The sequence below is a fragment of the Sceloporus undulatus genome, chromosome 2 (genome assembly GCF_019175285.1).
Source record: "Sceloporus undulatus isolate JIND9_A2432 ecotype Alabama chromosome 2, SceUnd_v1.1, whole genome shotgun sequence".
Taxonomy (NCBI): Eukaryota; Metazoa; Chordata; class Lepidosauria; order Squamata; family Phrynosomatidae; genus Sceloporus; species Sceloporus undulatus.
Window position 1 is genome coordinate 314,064,298 of NC_056523.1, and position 20,015 is coordinate 314,084,312.

Below are 20,015 nucleotides of genomic sequence, written 5' to 3' on the forward strand. Positions count from 1 at the left end.
AAGTTTACACAGCGCTGTACATCAATTTTTTTTTTTTTAGTCAGACGGTTCCCTGCCCTCAGGCTTACAATCTAAAAGACACGACACAAAAGGAGAAGGGAGTGGTGGTGGGGAATAGGATCAGGTCCAGCAGATCTTTTCCACCTCCGAGGCCTGGACGAAGGCAGATGGACTGGAGGAGGGCTTGGCTTCTTGATGGATGGTTAGAAGGAGGCTTCCTGGGTCAGAGAGGGTCTCACCTCTGGGAATGCTTCTCTAAACAATATAGTCTTTAATTCAGTTTTGAAACTGGGCAGAGAAGTGATGAGGTGTGCATGTGGGGGAAGAAGGTTCCAGAAGTAAGGGGCAGCAAGCGAGAAGGGACGAATTCGGGAGGGGGGCAGTGGTAGTCCTACATTGTGACAGGAGACCCTGACTACCAGAGCGGAGGGTGCGAGTAGGAATGTAAGGAGAAAGAAGGTCAGATAAGTAAGGAGGGGCCAACCCATGGAGGGCTTTGAAAGTCAGTAACAAAAGCTTGTACCGGATGCGAAAGGGGAAGGGGAGCCAATGAAGGGAGGATAAAAGAGGAGAAACATGGTCAAAGCGGCGAGTGGATGTGACAATACGGGCAGCTGAATTCTGGACAGATATTAAAGGATGGAGGTGTGAAAGAGGAAGCCCTGTTAGAAGGAGGTTACAATAATCTAGTCGCGAAACCACTAGGGCATGGACTAGAGTCTTGGCAGTAGAGATTGAGAGGAATGGACGGATCTTGGCAATGTTGTGGAGAAAGAATCTACAGGTCTTTGCGGTGGCCTGGATCTGGGGAATAAATGACAGAGAAGAGTCAAAAATGAAGCCAAGACTGCGGGGTTGATGAACCGGTTGAATAGAAGTGTCGTCGACAGAAACAGAAAAGGAATAATGAAGGGTGGGTTTAGGTGGAAAGACGAGAAGCTCAGTCTTAGACATGTTGAGCTTCAAGCGCCAAAGTCGCATCCACTGAGAGATGGCAGTCAGACAAGAAGAAACTTGCTGTTCAAGCCCCGTCGAAAGGTCAGGGGTGGAGAGATACAGCTGAGTGTCATCGGCATACAAATGATAGGAGAAACCAAAAGAACTGATGAGTTTACCTAGAGACAGTGTGTATAGAGAGAACAGAAGGGGACCCAAGACAGAGCCCTGGGGAACTCCAACAGATAGCGGAACAGAGGATGAAGTCTGACCACCCGTAACCACTGCAAAAGATCTATCTGACAAGTAAGATTTAAACCAGTCGAGAGCAGAGTCGGCGAACCCAAGGTCAGAAAGTAAATCGACCAGGAGACAGTGATCAACAGTGTCAAAGGCTGCAGACAAATCGAGCAGAATGAGAATAGAGTAGAGGCGGTTTGCCTTGGCCCGCAAGAGATCATTTGAGATCTTGGTGAGGGCCGTCTCTGTAGAGTGCCGTGGGCGGAAGCCATATTGGAAGGGGTCTAGGATGGAGTTGGCTTCAAGAAACTTAATACAGCGAGAATAAACGACCCGTTCTAGGACCTTAGAAAGAAAAGGAAGAAGAGAAATTGGACGATAGCTAGACAAAGAAGAGGGGTCAAGAGAGGGTTTCTTCAGAATTCAGAACAATTATTCAGAACAATAATGTACGCACATTTCCACATGTGAATCACTCTAGTCTAGGATGGCATGCATGCGTGCAGATACAGATATCTAATTCAAAAGAAGTGCATTTTTAAAAGTCTTATACTCAGAATGAGTGATATTGTATTTACCAAGTTGGGAGTGTCAAATCAGAATCATAGAGTTGGAAAAGACAGCAAGGGCCATCTAGTTCAACCCCCTGCCATGCAGGAATACACAACTAAAGCACCCCTGAAAGACAGCAATCTAACCTCCATTTAAAGACCTCCGAGGAAGGATAATCCATTGCCCTGTTAGTCCAAATATGTATGGACTGCTTAGTATCCCAGATCTTAAAGCAAATTACAAATTATATAATGCATGCAAAAAAATGCACAAGAATATGGCATTACTCTTGTATGTTAATTCTTGCTATTTCTTTCACCTATTAATATTACAGCAGAATTTTGCTTTGAAAACACTTCTAAATGATTGAACAATAGCCATTAAGCACCTTTAAATCCATTTATTTAAAATATGTTTAATAATCTATTGGTGTCTGTCCATTGACACCGATGTCTGGCTACTACTCAAATCATTCAGAAGCAGGTAGCCATGACTTCAACAGCACTTGTTCCCAAATGACATACATACCTTTCCAAACTTAACTGTTGTAACAGCTAAACTTTATTGTAAGAGCAATAGTGTATAATAACTGACAATAATGTGATGTGTAAATTGCAGCTTAAATAATATAAGCATTTAAATGAGAGAAATATCTAGATTCTGCCTATGGTAGCCACACTGGCCTATACTAGACCGTTAGATTATTTTGTAAATATGATCACAAAATATATGGAGATTATCTACTGTGGATTCCTCTTCCAGAATATGCATGTAAGGACTTTGCTAAGCCCTTGAGTAACTCAACAGTTTCAGTGATGAGTGTGGAGATGTTTCCAGACAACATTTCATTTACAGGTTGCATTAAGATACTGATCTTAGTGGTGGTTATTATTAGTTGCCACTAAACTGATTTCAAATTAAGGCAACCCTTTGAATGACAAATTCACCATATCAACAGCCCTGCTGAGGTCTTGCAAACTCAGGGCCATGACTTCTTTGACTGAATCTATTCGATCAAGACTGTAGGAAGATTATAATGTAGTCTTCCTCTTTTCCTACTGTCTTCTAGCTTGTGTTTGTGTGTGTTTGTGCCTTCAAGCTGCCTGTTGACTTCTGGTGACCTCATGAATGTCATAGTTTTCTTAGACAGGGACTACTCAGAAGTGGTTTTGTCAGTTCCTTCCTCTGAAATATAGCCTACAGCACTTGGTATTCATTGGTGGTCTCCCATCCAAGTACTAACCAGAGCTGATCCCACTTAGCTTCCAAGATCAGACAGGATCTGGTGCCTTTGGACTACAGTGGTGCCTCGGGTTACGAAAGTAATTCGTTCCGCGGCCGCTTTCGTAACCCGAAAAGCCTTCGTAAGCCGAATTGCCATAGGCGCTAATGGGGAAAAGCCGCGTTTCGTGCGAAAAAGCCGAAAAAAGCACCAAAAATTTTCTTCGTAACCCGAAAAAACATTCGTAACCCGGAACAATGATTTCCAATGGGATTTTTTCGTATCCCGAAAATTTCGTAACCTGGGTATTTCGTATCCCGAGGTACCACTGTATTTAGGCCTTGTTTTCTACCTTACCAAGCATTATTGTCTTTTCTAATGACTCCTGTTTTCTCATGATATGTCCAAAGTATGACAGACTCAGTTTAGTCATGTTGGCTTGTAGGGAGAGTTCTTGATTTGCATGTAGGACCATTTATTGGTCATTTTGGCAGTCCATGGTATGGGCAGAACTCTCTTCCAGCACCACATTTCAAATGAGTTGATTCTCCACCTATCAGCTTTCTTCACTGTCTAGTGTTCACAACCATACAACTTTAAATACCAAGGAATGGAGAGTCCTGACTTTAGCATTCAATGACATATCTTTACACTTGAATCCTGTGTGGTTCATGACTATTATTGCATCATTCATCTGCATCTCCTTTTCCCTGGCAAAGTGATCTGCACAGAAACAGACCTTGGTGTATTTTATACCTAGAGCATATTCTAATGTATGTTTCCACAGCCCCAAGGTTCTTGGAGCTAGCTAATGGTATGAAAATTGCAATGTAATGCAAAATATTACAAGGAAACCTTTTTTTTTAAAAGAAGAAAACAAATAGCAGAGATCTATAAAAGGGCATGTATTCAATGAAACAAGTGCCATGAGCAAACAGAGGCAGATTCACCCTCTGTTTAAACATTTGCAAGTCCTATTGATTCCAATGGCGGAAGGGCTGAAGCTTGTCTTTAAATCTTCCCACCACAAACAATGGGGCTTAAAGGTGCTTAATTGTGACTCTAGTGGTGCCATACATTATGGCAGAGCCAGGTCTGACTACTCCGTCATTAATTAGCATGGCATCATCATCTGGTTGCTTTGGGATTAGGGTGACTTTTTAACTTCTGGAGGTTAAATTATTTTAGACAAAAATGCAATACACCCAACTTTATTTCCAGCTAGGGCTCCTTGTATACAAATCCCCTCCCTATTCCTCCCTGGACCAAGACTTTGTTGTTGTTATTAACTGCCTTCCAATGGTCCCCAACTCATGGTGACCCTGTGGATGAGACATCCCCAAGCCCTCCTGTCCTCCACTACTCTGCTTAGGTCCAGCAGACTCAAACCCATGACCTCCCTGAATGAGTCTATACATCTGGTCTTTGGTCTTTCTCTCTTTCCACTACCTTCTACCTTTCCAAAGCATTATTGTCTTTTCTAACATCATATCTACTCATGATGTGGCCAAAGTACGACAGGCTCAGTTTAATTGTCTTGGCTTCAGGCTTGATCTATTCAAGAACCCATTTATTGGTGTTTTTGGCTGTCCACAGTATTCTCAGCAGTCTTCTCCATGTCCAAAATAAATGGATTCTCTTCTTATCCACTTTCTTTACTGTCCAGCTCTCCCATCCCTACATGCTGATGGGGAATACAATGGATTGGACCATTCTAACTTTAGTGCTCAGTAGTTTGTCTTTACTCTTTAGGATGGGCTGAGCCTTAAGAGGCCTTAAGATTGCAGGATAGTCAAACCAGCACTACCACCACCAAATGTCAAGAAATAAAATAAAATGAAATAAAATAATGTTGATCGATAATTTTATAAAAATCAATTATATTGAAAAAAATATTGTGTCACATAGGGGTGGGTGGTTTGATGGCAGGCTAAGAAGGAAAGCAGGGATGAGAGGGAAAACCTGCTTGGCATTATTGTAATATTGCCCCATCCGGTATGATATTTAACATGTTTGCCTGAGGAAGAAGCCAGTCGAGCTTCCAAAGCTTGCAACATGTATTTTGGGCATTTTGGTTGTCCAATAAAAGTAACACTGTTTTGCAAATTTTGCCTTACAAATGTTTGCATAGCTAGGCTGCAAAATTGGGGTATGTGTGTACAATGCACACATACTTTCTTGGCTGCATCCACACTGCAGAAATAATTGGGTTTGACACCACTTTAACTGCCTTGACTCAGTGCTATGCAATTTTGGGAATTGTAGTGGAGCTCTGGTGCCACAACCCACTACAGTTCCCAGAACTGCATAGCATTGAATCAAGGTAGTTAAAGTGATGTCAAACCTGATTATTTCTGCAGTTCGGATACAAAATCATCCAGCCCTTTCCTCCTCCCCGTGGCGCCTCTTGTGATGTTTCTCTCTTTCTCTTTCTCTCCTTTTAATTGAAAAATCATTAAATTTCAGGCTAGGGGAGGATGAGAGACGTAGCGGGGGCTGGTTTTGCATAAGTGATATTTATCGCAAAGGTGAAAACAATTAACTGCCAGGTTTTCTTTCCCTGGGAAGCCAAGGAAAGAAGGCCAAGTCCCCACCTGGCCTCCAGAGAGGGCCGACAAATTGCTTTTGGACCTTTTATGAGTATTATTATAAATATATGATATGTATTATTATTGTTTCTTTTTTTCAGCCTGTCATTTTCATTTCACTGTGCATTTTTTAGAGGGGAAAAAGCCTCTCTCTCTCTGTTCCTTTCATTTTTTCTTTTCCAGGGTTTCTGCTTGGGCAAACAGCCCAAAGAGACATTAAATATGTAAAGAAAAAAGCCCAGCCCAGTGGCCCAGCTCGCCCTGTGGGGGTTGAGCATGAATTTTTCATCAACTCAAAGGGAGGGGGAAGGAATGGGGATTACACACACACACACACACACACACACACACACACCACAACCCCTCCTCCTCCTCCTCCTCCTCCTTCTTCTATTATCATTACCAAGGTGGCTCTAAAATGCACTAGGCCAAAGCAAAGGGTGGTGATGGTGGTTGTGAGCTGTCTTCATCTCTTTCGACTCAGAGTGAACTTGTGAATGAGAGACCTCTGAGTCCCACTGTCAGCACCAGCCCTGCTGAGGTCTTGCAAAAACTAAGAGCTGTGGTTTCTGGTACCGTCTTCCTCTTTTCCCCTTCTGCCTTTGTTGTTGCTGTTGTTGTTCTTGTTGTGTGCCTTCAAGTCCTTTCCAACTTATGGAGACCCGAAAGCAGTGATTCCCAAACTCAGATCCTCTAAGTGTTTTGCACTACAACTCCCAGAAGCCCCAGCCAGTTTGGCCAACAGTCACAACTTTCAAGAGCTGAAGCCCAAAATATCTGGAGGACCAAGGTTCAGGCATCACTGCCCTAAAGCAGTTTTCTTGGCAAGTAATTGCCAGCCCTGCTCAGGCCATGCAAAACTAAGAGCTGTGGGTTCCTTGATCCATCCATCTGGAATAGAGTCTTCCTCTTTCCCCCTTCTGCCTTTGTTGTTGTTGTTGTTGTTCTTGTTGTGTGCCTTCAAGTCTTTTCCAGTTTATGAAAACCCTATCATAGGGTTTTCTTTGCAAGTTTCTTCAGAAAGGGGTTTGCCCTGGACATCCTCTGAGGCTGAGAGTGGGCTTCCATATCCGAGCTGGGATTCGAATCCTGATCTCCAGAGTCCAACAAAACCATGCTTGGCTCCTGTCTTACCAAGTATGATGGCCTTTTCTGGTGAGTCACATCACCTCATGCTATCTCCAAAGTAAGATAGCCTTAGTGTTGTCCCCTTGGCTTCCTAGGCCTGGTTTTCAGACCCATTCATTTGTTTTCTTGACAGTCTAGGGCCACACATCTCAGATGAAATGATTGCTTTCCTACATCTGCTTTCTTCACCGCCCAGCTTCCATAAAACATACCTGGAAAACCACATCCACACTGCTAAAACAATCCAGTTTGATGCTGCTTTAACTGCCCTGGCTTAATGCTCTGGAATCCAGGGAACTGTAGTTTGGTAAGACCTTTAGCCTTCTCTGTCAGAGAGCTCTGCTGCCACGACCCGCTACTCCCAGAGATCTTGTAGCACCTTTGAGACCAACTAAAGAAAGAAGTTGGCAGCATGTGCTTTCGTAGACTTTGGTCTATGCTCATGCTGCCAACTTCTTTCTTTAGTTAGTCTCAAAGATGCTGCAAGATCTCTCTACATACTGATTCTTACATATTGATACTGATTCTACAGACTCCCACAGCTATATCTTTGAATTCTACAACTCCCAGAATTGCCTAGCACTGAGCCAGGGCAGTTAAAGTAGTCTCGAAATGGATTATTTCTGTAGTAAGGATGCAACCAAAATTGGAAATGGGATGCCATGGACAAGCCTAACATTGGTAATCAATACTATATCAAGATGGGATGAAATGTGTGCCTTGGCCTATTTCTTCTCCATCCAGAAAGAGGTGGAACCTGAAGCCTCCCTGGTAGATTTCATCCAAGGTCCGCAGTAGCTCTCCCCCACATCTCCCCCTATGTTCTCCCCCCCCCCCCTGTCTTCTCCACTCAAATCACAGTGTTTGCTTGACACACACACAAACACACACACACCAAGGCAAAGATTCCCTATGCTCCCAGCAATCCCTCACGACCCAGCTTTCTTTTAATAATTCATAGGGAGAGGGCTTTTGTTCTTTCTCTCTCTCCCATTCCTCCCTCCTTTCTCTCTTTCTCTGCCCCCCAGATCCCCTTTGGAGGCCTTTGCAAGGTCAGAATCGACCCCCCCTTTGCCCTCTTTTAACCCCTTGGAGGAAAAAAATAATATACAATTGTTTGTTGTGGTGTGTCTTCCAGTCCTTTGTGACTTATGGCGAATCTAAGGTAAACCTATTAGGGTTTCCTTGGCAGGATTTGTTCAGAGGGGACTTGCCTGGCCATCCTCTGAGGTTGAGAGAGTGTGACTTGCTCATGTTTCCATGGCTGAGCCAGGATTCGAACCCTAGTCTCCCAGAGTCAAACCACTATGTCACGTTGGCTCTCGATATAGTAATAAATAAAATATTCTTTATACAATAGCCTTACAATAAATGCAAAAGATATGCAAACCCAAGAAGAAAAATAATATAATATAATAATATATAAGTATAATATAATATTCAATAGAATATTATTATAATAAATGCAAAAATTCAAACCTAAGAAGGTTGTAATCTATATAATAATATATAAATATTATGTAATATAATATTCAATATATTATTCATTAGAATATTCTTATAATAAATTCAAAAATGCAAACCCAAGAAGTATAATATATAATATATAAATATTGTGTAAATAATATTTATTTAATATTATAATAAATGCAAAAAATGCAAGAACCAGAATGTAATCTTTATCATAATATATAACTATAATATAATATAATATTCAATATACTCTTCAATAGAATATTCTTATAATAAATGCAAACAAATGCAAACCCAAGAATATAATATAAATATTATGCAATATAATATTCTTTAGGTAATATTATTACAATAAATGCAAAAAATGCAAACCAAAGAATATTATAAATATTATATAATATAATATTCTTATATTATTCTTTATACAATATTGTTATAGTAAATGCCAAAAAAAAAATGCAAACCCAAGAGGAAGAAGAATGTAATATAATAATATATAAATATGATGGAATAAAATATTCTAATAATATCCTTTACATAATATTCTTACAATAAATGCATAAAAATGCAAATCCAAGAAGACTATAATATAAATATTGAAGTAATATAATATCCTTGTAATATTCCTTCTATAATATTATTATAATAAATGCAAAAAAAAAAAAGCAAACCCAAGAAGAAGAAGAATGGAATAGATATACTAATATATAAGTATTATATAATATACTATTCGATAGACTGTTCAATAGACTGCTCAATAGACTATTCTGATAATAAATGCAAACCCAAGAAGCTGTTTGGCAACCAGTGCGCCGGTCGGATGCAACGCTGGATTCGCACCCAGGACCCTGGGGAGCTATTTTCGCCTCTCCACACACACTCACACTCACACACAGATCGAAGCCGACATGAGAGAAGCCATGGCTGCTGAGCTGCTGCACGAAACGATCTACTTCAAAGGATCAAGGCTTGTTCCTTCTTCCTCCTTTCGACCCATTGACTGGAAGGGGGCCCCATTGCTTTCAATGGGCCTTCCTTCCCTGCCAGGAATGCTAGAGGTCAGGGATCCCAGAAGGCCCCAGCCCAGTAACCCCAGACATCCTGACTCAGGGGCTAAGCAGGGTCAGCCCTGGTTAAGACTTGGATGGGAGACCGCCGACCAACAGAAATCATCCAGTTTGAGACCACTTTAACTGCCCTGGCTCAGTGCTAGGAGACGCTGGGATCTGTAGCACTGGGAGGCATGGCGCCTTCCCTGTCAGAGAGCTCTGGGGCCGCAATAAACTCCAATCCCCAGGATTCCCTAGCAGTTAAAACGGTCTCAGACTACATTAATTCTGCAGTGCGTTTTTGACCAGAGGGAGCTAAACAGCTAACAAAACTCCAAATCCCAGAATTCCATACCATTGAGGCAAGGCAGTCAAAGCGGGGTCAAACCGGATTATTTCTCCAGTGCAGATAGAGCCTGGAGGTTGTGTCATATGGTGTGTGTGTTTGTGTGTGGGGGGGTGGGGGTGTGATGGCAGGCTAGGAAGAGAAGGGAAACCTGCTTTGCATCATCATCATCATCATCATTGTTTTATTTTTCCTCCTGTATGATTTTTAAAAACATACAGGAGGAAAAAAAATTTAAAAACACCTTTCCCTGAGGACGAAGCCAAGGGAGCTTCGAAATGACAGGACTTGCCCATAGAGAAACCATACTTACCCATAGGGAGCCATTGGGGAATACTTGCCCATAGAGAATCATTTGGGAATACTTGTCCATAGGGAATCATTAGGGAATACTTGCCCATAGTGAAACATTGGGGATACTTGCCCCATAGGGAATCATTGGGGAATAGTAGTCCAGTGATTCCCCAGTGATTCCCCAGTGTACTGTAGAAGCCAAAGATTCCCTATGGGCAAGAATGGTTTCCCTATGGGCAAGTATTCCCCAGTGATTTCCTATGGGCAAGTATTCCCTTATGATTCTCTATGGGCAAGTATGGTCTCCCTATGGGCAAGCAGTGTATTTTGTTTTAGTACGTCCTGGTATTTTGTGCATTTCGGTTGGCCCCATAAAGATATATCACTGTGCTTTTTGGTCGGCCAATAAAGCTCCCGCCCAATAAAGGTACCTGCTTTCCCTGCCACCAGAAACTGTACTACAGTCCCCACTAGAGCAGACCCATTGGAACCATAGGATTTCCTCACGTATCGCGTCAACTCCAGTGTACTGTAGTGGTTTGAAGGCTGGACTATGACTCGGGAGACCAGGGTTCGAATCCCTGCTAAGCCATGGAAGCCTACTGGATGACCTGGGGCAAGTCACTCTCAGCCTCAGAGGCAGGCAAAGGCAAACCTCCTCTGAACAAATCAGGCCAAGAAAACCCTAGGATAGGGTCGCCTTAGGTCTCCTTCCTCAGATGCATTTGCTGTGAGTGATGCATTGGAGTGTGAGTGTGTGAACGCATCCTTAGGGAAATGTCCTCCTCTACCTGTCCTCCAAAACTGGGACAAGGATCCAAGCCTCCCAGTGCCCCCAGTTCCAAGATGGAAAGGCAACCCCCCCTCCCCAACGCCCAGCCTTTCCCGACGCTTCCCTGTTTTATTAGTGCAAACAAGGGGGCTATTAACCAGGGGAAGACCAGGCAAAAAGCCCGGTCGATAGACCAATTCAGAGGCCTTTTTGTTTTTTCTCACGTTAATTATCTAAAGAACCGAAAGGAACCAAGAGCAGGGAGGGAGGGAGGGAGGGAGGGAGGGAGGAAGAAAGAAAAAGGAGCCTCAGCTTTCCAGCCAAATACTCTTGTTTGTTGTTGTTGTTGTTTAGGGAAGCAGAAATGCCCATTCCTAATCAATCAAATCCAAGGCGTGCTCATCAACTCTAACCAATCAGCCTCAGAGAGGCAGCCTGGCTAGTGGTTGGAGTGTGGGGCTCCCACTCTGCGGCCCAGGGTTCAGTTCAGGGGAGCAGAGACTTCGTCCTGGAGAAGGAGGACTCGTTCCCTGAACCGAACCCTGGTCCGCAGAGTGGGAGCCCCACACCCAACCACTAGGCAGGCTGCCTCTCTAGGGCTGATCTCCCCCTCCATTCCCACCTTCTGTCTGTCTGTCCAGGAGGAAATCCAAAATGGCCTCCATTTGGAGCAAGGCTAAGAGTCCGAGTTTTGTTTGTGATTGCATTGTTCTTTTAATGGTGTGAAGCGGCTCTGAGTCCCAGTTCTGGGGAAAGAGAGGGGAACTACTACTACTACTACTACTACTAAGATGATGAGATGATGATCAACATCACACGATTGCCATCCTAGGCCTGTTTTTGTTGCCTGCCATATTTTTATACTTAATGCTAATATGCATCACTATGCATCGTGCTTAATTGTTTTGTAGAATATACGCCCAGATGCAGGTTTATTTATTTTATTCTATTCGATTTTTTTAAAAAACTGGTCGTATGTACAGCGCTGTGTAACTTTGCAGCGCTTTATCAATAAAGCTTGATGATGATGATGATGATGATGATATATTTTTATCTGGAGAGACAGCCTGCTGTAGCGTTGGAGTGTAACAATATGCACTTTGGAGACCAGGGTTTGAATCCCGACTCAGCCCTGGAAAACCCCAGGTTGGGCAAGTCACACTCTCTCAGCCTCAGGGGATGGCCAGGGCAACCCCCCCCCCAAGAAACATGTCCCAAAAAGCCCTCAGGAGGGTGCCATAAGCCAGAAGGTCTGGAAGGCCCAACAACAACAACAACAACAGCAACCAGTTTGGTCCACTGGGATGGCCACAAACACCTGGGTGACCTTGGTCGAGTCAGCCTCAGGGAAAAAGGAAAGGCAAAGCACCTCCCAACGAACCTGGCCAAGAAAAATCCAGGATAGGGTCGCCATAGGTTACTTGAGGCACCCAACACACAGCCACAAACACAATGAGAAGATCCCACTTCTTCCTTTTTTTTCTTTTTGTGAAAGATCCAGAAAAATAATATGTACTACGGTGTGTTCTAGGTTCCTAGGAAGGAAGATGGCTAAAAATAAGGGGGGGGGGAGAGATCTGGGATACACAGGGTATGCTGTGTCGTGTCCCCCCCCTCCCCTTTCCTAATCGATACCAGCCTTCGATTAATGCTCCCGCCCTGCATCAATCAAACTCCAGGTGAAGGAGGCAAATTGTCAGGGAAATTCCTCCGCTCTGGGGAAAAAAAGCATTGGTAAACAGTCTTAATGCACGTGTAATGGGCGGGAGGAGAAAACAATAACAACAAGGTCAGCTTGAGCAATGGAAACAAAAGATCAGAGAGATCAGCAGCAACCGGGAGTAGCTACGATCACCTTGGGATGGTGTGGATGATGGGAGGGGTTGTATTAGCTTTTCCACTCCTTTTGCTCGAAGAAGTCCTGCAGTCCATCCTCCAGGTTGGCAGTCAATGTCTCCAGGGGATGTATAGAAATATAATAATTCATCACACACCAGACAAACACACACACACACCACTGTCCATTCTCTGGAAGCCTCCAGCCTTGGCACCACTGTTACAATGGACACAGATGTCCAGATCTCTCTCAGAAATAGACGTGCAGCGTCGTGTCACACGTAGGTAGGTGTGCAAGACATTATATACTGTGTTTTCCAGGCAAATGCACACAAACTCACAGCTTTCTCTTGGCCATCTTTTAGAGAAGACAATAGAAAGGGAAGAAGGCTTCCCCCGGAGGCCGCTAGGGGGCGCCGCAACAAAATCAAAAAGAACAAATGCCAAAAAAATGATTGTTCTTTTCTTTCCCAACCCCCGTCTCCCCCCCCCCCCAATATATCTAAGCGTTCTTGCAAAAATGAAAATAATAAAGGAGGAAAGGCCTTATTTTTATTTATTCCCCCCCCTCTTTCCTTCCAGAAGATCCCTTTCTGAACAACACCCTCTGGTAGCTTGAACTCATTCCCTTCTACTTAAATGAGTATTACGTTTTATTATTTGTCCCCTCGTGTGATGAGGGTGGCTGAAAGGAGGGAGGCAGACCTTGGACAAAGAGAACGGAAGGGGAAGAAAAAAGTAATCCATATTCTATCTCTGCACAACCACCTCCCTCAATACATCCCCTCCATTTGCCAGCAAAGAGGGGCGCTTGTGCATTAACCTGTCATAGAGGAGTGACAAAAATCAACACCCCGAAGCTGGGAGGGTGACAGCTGGGGGCTGCAACTGTTTCACACACACACACACACACACACACCACCACCAACCACAAAACACACACACACACCACACACACACACACACTCGTGCCCAAAAGCCCAAGAGGAGAAAGCAAAGCTCCTCTCCTCTTGGAAGTTTCCCTAGAGGCAAAGAAACCTAGCTTTTCCAAGGTTTCTCAACGTTTTGATTCAGACCACTCCATCCAAGAGGTTCTCAATCCTCAGGGATTTGGGTTTTCTTTTTAAAATTTCTTTTGCAAAGTAAGGAACCAGAAGCACCGAAAGACAACCCCAAACCTTGCTCAAAAACCGATTTGTCAAGAAAAATAAAGAAGTCGAGGTTGACCCGACATTCATTGTCTTGAAGGGACCACCACCTTTGAGTAGCAAAAGAGCAACATCTGGAACAAGTTCAAAAGCTAGAGGAAGATCTGAAGCAAGGACTCCCGGTCATCTATTCACAAAGGGAAAACGCAGGCACCGACGCCTCCATGTGTGATGTGTGTGTGTGTGTGTGTACAAATAATAGGGAGGGAGAGGGAGGGATGCAAGGTACGCACCGATGCCTCCGACAAATTCACACAAACACACGGAAACCGGGACTAAAGGGCACTGGGGTCTCTCTCCTCCTCTCTCCCTTGGAGGGTGAGAGGAGTGAGATGACGGTTTTGAGTAGGCCCATGAAGGAGAAAAAATCCCACATACAAGTGTGTATGTGTGTGTGTGTGTACAAATAAATATGGAGGGAGAGGGAGGGATGCAAGGCACGCACCGATGCCTCCGACAATCACAGATCCACACAAACACACAGGACTAAAACTCAAGACCAGGGTCTCTCTCTCTCTGCTTGGGAGGATGAGAGGAGTGACCCACCTCGGATGATGGGTTTTTGGTAGGCCCATGGAGGAGAAAAAACACACAAACACACATACACAACCCATCTGAGAAAGTGTGAAAGCTCATGGTGCCCACCTCTTTCTTTCAAAAATCTCTCTACATATTGATTCCACAGACTATAATAGGGCTCTCTCTCTAGGAACTTTTTTCTTTCAGTTAGTCTCAGGGGGTCCTAAGACTCTCTACACACACGATCCTATAGCCTGACACGGCTAGGGAGGCTGTTATTTCTTTATTTCGCCGCAAAGGTTCTACAAGATCTCTCTCTCTCTCGATACCGATCCTACAGACAACACGGCTCTCTTTTGGACTTTCTTCACTTTCTTTCCGTTAGCCTCCACGGTCCTATTAGATCTCTTTACCTAGTGATCTGCAGACAACAGGGGCTCTCTCTTTGGGATTCTTTCTCATTTGCCTCCGTGGTTTTACAAGATCTCTCTGCGTACGGATCCTACAGACTGGACAGGGCCACAATCTTTAAATTCTTTTATTTCTAGTCTCAAAGGTCCAAGCTCTCTCCATATCCTGCAGACCAGCACAGCTATATGTCTTTGAATTAGTCTCCAAGGGCCACCAGATCTCTCTAGACACCGATCAACACTGGACACATCTATTGAATTCTTTCTTTCACTTGGTCTCCAAGGTCCTGCAAGATCTCTCTGGATACCGACCCCACAGACTGACACAGCTATCGAATGCTTCTTTCATTCGGTAGCCAAGGTCCTGGCAAGATCTCTCTAGACACCGATCCGACAGACCAACGCAGCTGTGTGTTTCTGAATTCTTTCTTTCACTTCGTCGCAAAGGTCCTACAAGATCTCTTCTCCGACACCCACCCGACACTCACCCAGCTATTGAATTCTTTCTTTCACTCGGTCTCCAAGGTCCTGAAGATCTCTCTAGAAACCCTCCCGCACATTACTACGCTTGCCTCTTTGGATTCTTCCCTTCACTTGTGGTCTCTAAGGTGCTACTACAAGGTCCCTTTCCATAGTCACAAGGCAGAGAGAGAGAGGGAGGGAAGGAAGGAAAGGAAGGAAGGAAGGAAGGAAGGAAAGAAGGAAGGGGGAGAGGGAGGGAAGGAGGGAGCAAGGAGGGAAGGAAGACAGGAAGGGACGGGGAAGGAAGGGACGGCGGAAGGGCAGGGGAGCGGCCTGGGGTGGGCGGACTCACCAGCCAGGCGGAGGGCGGACATCCTCTGGAACTCGGGCTCCTGCAGCCACTTCCACATGCGCCGGAAGGTCTCCCGCCCGGACTTGAGCTTACTCCAAGGCTTGGGGTTCCGCAGGAGGTCGGGGAGGGTGCCCTGGGACGGCAGAGGACCCGCTGGGCGAAGATGCCTGGGGGTATGCTGTAGCGCTTCAGCTCGGCCGTGATCCGCTGGGCCACTTCTTTGGTGTGATCTCCTCCAGCTGTCCCCGCCGGGTCCGCCGCCGCCGCCGCCGCCTGGGCCTCCGGGTCCCGAGGCGGAGGAGGAGGAAGGCGGGCGCTGCTCGCGGAGCGAGGCCAGGCCCAGGTGGCCCGAGGGTGGCCCAGGCCGGCGCCTCCGTTCCCTGCCGCCGGGTGGCTCGGGTGGTGCAGCGCCGTTGAGGTGGGCCATCATGGGGGCCGGCGGGGTGGCCAGGCCCGGGGCAGGTGCTGCATGGCGCCGTGGGCCTCGAAGGGCCCCCCGAGCATCTTCTCCTGGGCCCCGGACCCTCCGGAGCCCCCTCCTCCGCTCCTCCTCCTCCCCTCTCCTCCGCCGGTGGGGCTGCCGTAGTTGTGGAGGCCCCTCCGCCGCCCCTGCCGCTCCGGGCTGAGGGTTGTGGTGGAGGGCGCCCGTCCGTTGCCCAGCGGCGAGAGGCTCTGGCCCATGCGGCCATCTCCTTGTAAGGCCCGTAGAGGTGTTGTTCGGCCGGCAGCCCGCGACGTCCCGCATCAAGGTGAAGCTGCCGCTGACGTTGGCGGCCGAGAGGCGCTGGTGGGGGTGGGGGTGATGGTGAGGGTGGTGGTGCGGGTGGTGGGCCACGGCGGGTGGGGATGATGGGGGTGGTGGTGGTGGTGGTGGTGGTGGTGCGGTGGTGGTGGGGCGGGCGGTGGTGGAACTTGTCGGAGACGGTGGAGATGGGCGGCAGGGGCTGGGCGGCGTCAGGGTGGTGTAGGTGCTGGCCATGCCCAGCCCGGCGGGCGAGGAGTCGCAGGGCATGCTCATGGCGTGGTGCAGCGGGATGGAGAGCTCCGGGCGGTACTCGCCTGCTCCCTCCAGCAGCGAGGCCATGCTGCTCACCATCGCCGAGCGCGACGAGGCCGGGACAGCTCCGGAGAGGAGGAGGAGGAGGGCCCGGAGGAGGGACCCGGCTGCGTCCGGCCGAGGTCGGGTGGTTGGGGCTGGGGCCCAGGAGCTCGGCCGCCGCCTCATGCAAGGGCCCCAGCGTCTCCATGCTCAGCTCCGGAGGGTTCATGGCGGCGCAGCTCTCCGGCGGCGGCTCTTTGGTCAGGCATCGATCAGGAGGAGGAGGAGGTCTTCATTCAGTCCATGGAGAAAGAGGGAGGAGGAGGCCCGCCGGGGCTGGGAAGGAGCCCGGCTGGGAAGGGAGGGAGAGGAGGGAGGAAAGGAAGGGAAGAAGGAAGGAAGGGAAGAAGGCAGCTCGGCTTCTCTGCAGCAGGAGGAGGATCCTCGGCTCGGATTTGGATCCTTGGGGGGAGGAGGAAGGGAGGCAGATCGGCTCTTCTGGGGGTCCTTGGCTTTGGGACACAGGAGGCCCCTTCCTCCCCCTTCCCCACCTCCCTCCCTCCCCCTTTCCTTCCCCACTCCTTCCCTCCTCCCTCCCCTTCCCTCCTTTCCTTCCTTCCTTCCTTCCTTCTTTCCTTCCTCCCCCCCCCTTTTAAAGAGAGGGCGATGCTATCCAGAGAAGGCTGCGGTGGGCGGGTGTGTGAAGGTGTTGGGGGGGGGAGATCTAGGGGGAAGGAGGGAAGGAGGCCCCGGCCTGTGGGGCTGCTCAGCCCGGCCGCCTCTTCTGCTGCTGGGGCTGCTGCTCCTCCTCCTGGGCCTCCTGCTGCTGCTTCTGCCGCTGCCGCTGCTGCCTCCTCGCCATGTCCTGGCCCTTGCCCCAGCTCGCCCGGCTTCTGGTGGGGGCCGTCCTCGGGAGCTGTCCAGGTTGGCCCAGCCTCGCCTCCTCCTCCCTCCTTCAAGCCCAGCCCCGGGATTGGAAAAAAGAGGAAGCAGATGGGGGGAATATAAGGCAGGGCGTGGCCGGGGAGATGGACCAGGCGCTGGACCACTCAGGAGAGCCTCGCCAAGCAGGTGGAGGAGATAGGCCAATGAGGGAGAGGGAGAGAGGAGGGACTTGTGGCCAGTCTGAAGCTTCCAGGCAGCACGAGCCAGAGAAAGAGAGAGAGAAAGGGACAGAGGATTTAAAAGACGCCTCCTCCTCCTCCTCCTCCTTAAGGCTCCTTAGGGTTGGTGTCACCCTGTGTGCTACTCATGGTGTCAACCCCCCTTAACTTCCATTGACTCCTCCCTCCTTTTCCTCCCATTTCGCACCAGACAGAACCCTTAGTAATGTTTTGTTTTTATAGTAATGTTACTCGTAAGTCGTAATTCCCGTATATCCCTAATAGTTCTGACTAAGGAGTATCACACTGGGGGCGGTTTCGGCATTAAAGAGAGACTAAATTGCTTTTTAAAGCTTCCCACAAATGAACCGGAAATGGCGAGGATAGCGCAAATGGTGACCACATGCAACGTGCAAATGAAGGGATATCACTCAATGCATCATCTCCAAAATCCTGAAAGTAAATAATAAATAAATGCGCATTAATGCTTCTTGTGACCGCTTTAATGGCAGGTTTGAAATCGTTGGTGTAATTCCCGGGATATTCCTGGGATAAGCTCCCGATCTCCTTCGTGCAATAAAACTCCATCAACAACTAGCCAAATGAAAAGGCGACCTTCAAATCACAATCTCGTTGTCTCAACCTAAATGTAATTTACATCAGCACAGTGAGGATCGGTTCACATGTCAGGTGGTTGAAAGAAAATTGGGGGGGGGATCAAAAGTCAAAAAATCATTTTTAAAAAAAATTAAAAATTTGAAAAATTTGAAATTTTAATTTTTAAAATTCTGGGACCTCTCCTTTCTCCTCCTACTGAACTGTACCCATTCGCACCATCTCTTAAAGCATTTGAAAGGGAAGCAGAGGAATGCTCGTCTCTGCCAAAGGCAGGTGTTTGAGGTGCAGTGCTAAAACCAGCCTTTAGGGTGTCACCTGCTGCGCTCCGCACCCCCCTGGAGAGATGCTACTACTCTCCTTGGAGCAGATCTCTCTCCTTTGCTATGAGTGGGAAGGCGATCCTGGGTGGCTTGGGTGGGGAAATCCGCACCCAGGACCCCCCCCCCCCCACACACACACAACAACCACGAAATCCTATACTGGAAAAAAAGGGCTGGTGGGAATGGCCACCAAACCCGGGACAGAAGTGAGGCAGAGATCTGGATTGCAAGAGGTGGAGATGGAGGAAGATGTCCAGCATGGCCCTCTCTCTCGCTCGCACTCTCGCTTTCTCTCCACTCTCTCTCTTCCCCCCTCCTCCTGTCCATGACCGAAAGGCCGGGCACGATGGCAGAACTTCCAGGGCGAAAAGGAGGACATTACCAAATACATTATGTATTGTAACCCTCCTCGATCCGCAGGGCGAGGCGGGCTAACAACAACAACAACACAACAACCCAAAAGCGAGAGACGCGAACGTAAAACGTCTCCTTCTTAGCGTCCTGCTCCAAAGGGAGGACACCTGGGCCTTCCTCTTGGACCACAGGCTGGAGTGGAGGACAGGTCCTGGAAAAGGAGGACTCGCCTAGTCAGCCTGGTCTCTGGGTCTCACCCTGGGGAGTAAAAAGGACACACAGCCCGAAGGGGTCTGTTATTCCCTTCAAGAGATGCTCCTAAGCAAGGAGGGGGCGTCCTCCTTCCCACAAGGGGGTGACTTGAGCCCAGACCTTTCCTCGACCATCTCTCCCCTCCTCTTTCAAAACCAGTCCTCACTCCTTAAGCGTTGCCTCTGGATCGAGCTTTGTGTAGCACACACAAAGACACACAACACACACGCAGAGGTTTGGTTTCTTCCCAAAGACCAAGATCAGCGGTTGGCCGAGGAGAACGAGCACTCTGACGCGGTAGTGAAGATGCGGGGCTGTCAGAAGATGGTTGGGGATTTTGGTCGGCCTCTGCTGCGGCGGTGTCCGGGTAGAGAGGATGGGGGCTGCGTGCGGCAAAAATCGGAGCCTGTGCCGATGAAGCGGTGGACGGTGACAGTGTCGGGTGTGGGTGTGGAAGTGGGGTGTTGCTGCGCCGCGGTGCGGGGGGGGGTGTGGATGGTGGGGTGAGGGAGTTGAATCTAGGTTGCAGGGTTCGCGTGCCAGTGCGGTTCACGTGAGATGTCACCCAGGGGGAGGCTGCTCTGTGGTGATGTAGGAAAATGTTGGGGAGTGGTGTGTTGGGTGGTGAAAGCGGGGGGTAGGTGGGGGTGGTGTGAATGGGGTGTGGCTGCGTGGGTGTGTGCGGGAGGGGTGTGGTGCTGCTGTGTGGTGCGTGGAGCAGTGGTGTGACACACAATTAGGTATAACGGACAGAGAGACGTTTCGCAGCTGTGGTGGTTGGCGTAGTAGCGGCCAGAGTACAGACGAGGCGAAGGGTATGGAAAAATAACGGTCGAGGCATCCTAAGTCCCTAAAGGCCAAGCCAAAGGGACGAAGAAGATACAAACAACAGAAGAGAGCCAGCTTTCAAGGTGGGGTCAATATCTAGATTATTCTATAAGT

At 47.8% G+C, this 20,015-nt stretch overlaps 1 pseudogene; it reads right to left on the reverse strand.

The window, feature by feature from the left end:
- LOC121920700 overlaps nucleotides 1-16,612 on the reverse strand; it is a 92,081-nt pseudogene extending 75,469 nt beyond the window's left edge.
- Between the last annotated feature and the right edge of the window lie 3,403 nt (nucleotides 16,613-20,015).